Raw genomic sequence first — 2413 nt, 5'->3', positions numbered from 1 at the left:
TGGGTTGAATTACTGGGCTCACGACACACGCAGTTTGCAAAATCAAAGATAGCCGTATGAATTTTCCGGGATCGTCTCCTGGAAAAAATCCTCCATCCGGAGAGCCTATTTTTATACTTATTCCACGGCCAAATTTGGCAATTTTCCCTTTAGCGTCCCAAATCCGTGTTGCAAAACCACGCCCTGTGGTGAAAGCTTCATGACCGTCACACATGACAGATTCGCACCACAGCACCTCACTCTCCAGCCTACAGCACCGCTCCAAAGTGGAACACGTCCGTGTCAAGAAGCCGGTGGATCAAGATCGCTGGATGGCGATCGACAGCTTGCACCAACCGCGCGGCGGCACCGCGATTTTCAAGGATACCGACCACACTGAAGACAAAATGAAGACCAATTCGGGTCCCCCCACCGCACTTTCCGCAAACACAACATGCCAAATGAAAAATAAATATCTACGGCAGAGCTATTGTACCTCCAAAAATAGCTCCTCATTCTTATCTCATTTTTATCTAGACCACCTTACCAACATCAAGACCTTATTCAAACGCATTTAAAAACACCTGAATGCGCCACTTACTTCCCAAGCTGAATGCCGCGTCTGCCTTCTGACGCATCAGGCGTTCTGGATCACAGCCAAAACGCTCGGCATCGCCCCACGCAGGTCCACGCTACTTTCTCGCCAACTGCTAACTGAAATGCAGAACAATGGCACAATTGATGAAATAGTGAAAGAGTCCCTCCGTGTTCACACAAAGTTTACTCATGCGGAAGTATGTTGTATGCACGTGCGGTATGAGATTCTTGTCGGGACAGACGTTCAAACAGTGCTCCCGCGGTGCGTCACATAAGGTGTCAGCCATAGCGAGAACAAAAGAACCATCATGACACTTTTTTGATCGCCTGTATCAACTGAATGCATTTGGGCCTGATAGTTTATGTTTGACTTTGGCCCGAGATTACAGGTTCAATTACATATATTCATACATAGAATATATTACCAATCGCAGAATCTAGTTAGGACCAATCCCCTAGCGTTTTCCGCGAGCTTCTATCGCTCTAAGTTTTGAAGCGGCAGGGAAGGGTGGTGGGGGTGGGGGTGGGGGTCACATCGACTATCCAATCAGTCCTCGATCTGGAAGAGGGCCACCCAGGGCAGTGGTTAATAATCTTGTACCCAAACGTGCCAGAGAAAAGTCAAAAGCAAAAAACTACGTAAGCTTCCTCTTGTGCAATCATACTTACTCTGTTTTCCTCTCTGGCACTCACAAAAACCTATCACGTGTTTATGTTTTAATTATGATGGCTGGCGGCAAAACTGGTCAAATCAAGGTGACACAGTAGCAATTTCGTGTAACATTTCGCTCATAGTTTTCCTACCCGAGGTTAGCAACAGTAAGTGCGTCAGCCACCTAAAGATCAAAGCATTGGTGACTTCCCATGATGATTTCAAGACGCTTATCGCTAACCCGCCTCCGTACCGGTATCGTCAATACGGAAATAGGCGATGTTTAGGGTAAACGTCGCAAATGTCAGTCCTGCGTCATTATTGAACAAGGCAAAGGGCGCGCTCAATCTGGCACGCATCTTCACTTAAGCGTTTGTTTTTTATGGTCCGAATTCAGCTCGAAAATAAGGCAAGTTTTCTTTAAAACCAACAAATGGCTCTAGCATGAATATTCTTGAATTACTTTGACATGTTATTCTTGATGAACAGACTTTAAAAATTACGGCAAATAATTTTCATAATGATAAGGTTTGGTTAAGATAAGCCCAGAATCAGTTGCTGTCATCTAGCGGGGCGCAGTTTCAGAGATATCAGAGCTTCGTACTATTCAGAAGACGCTAAATCGCCAAATGAAACAATGGGGAGGGGGGGGGGGGCACTGGGGCATGTGCCTCCCTTTTGAATTGTTACGAGTGTTAATGTTCATATACAGAAATGTCGACATTGAAAAATTCAGAACAGAGGCCTTCCGATTACTACAATGATTTTTCTGGTCCAGCACATGCCTTTCATTGTTTTGAGATACGAAACTTAAGGCGGAAATCCACGCCCAGCCATGTTGTCTTTTAATCTCAGTGCAGCATTTAAATGACTCTCTTCAGGGCTTTCACTGGGATCCTCGGTTACATAACAAATAGCCATGCACTTGCAATACGGAGGCAAAATAGCAAAACTAACAAAAGTGACGACGGTGGAAACTTCACCAGTCGCGCAGCACCTGCCCACCTCTTAGCCTTCCCCGACGTGGAGATACCTGAGCCTGTATTTGGCCGCTTAAGAATAATCGGTATTTGAATCTAGTGCGTAGATTTGAAGACTCACAAATAAGGTTTCCGCAGTGCTCCAGATTAACGGAAATATTGGGGTCTCCCCAAAAATGAGGAGCACAATAACATAAAAGGAACC

Source organism: Pollicipes pollicipes, unplaced genomic scaffold (assembly GCF_011947565.3).
Source record: "Pollicipes pollicipes isolate AB1234 unplaced genomic scaffold, Ppol_2.1 Scaffold_6052;HRSCAF=7182_pilon_pilon_pilon, whole genome shotgun sequence".
NCBI classification, from domain to species: domain Eukaryota; kingdom Metazoa; phylum Arthropoda; class Thecostraca; order Pollicipedomorpha; family Pollicipedidae; genus Pollicipes; species Pollicipes pollicipes.
The sequence above is the reverse complement of the archived record's forward strand: the minus strand, read 5'-3'. Positions refer to the sequence as shown.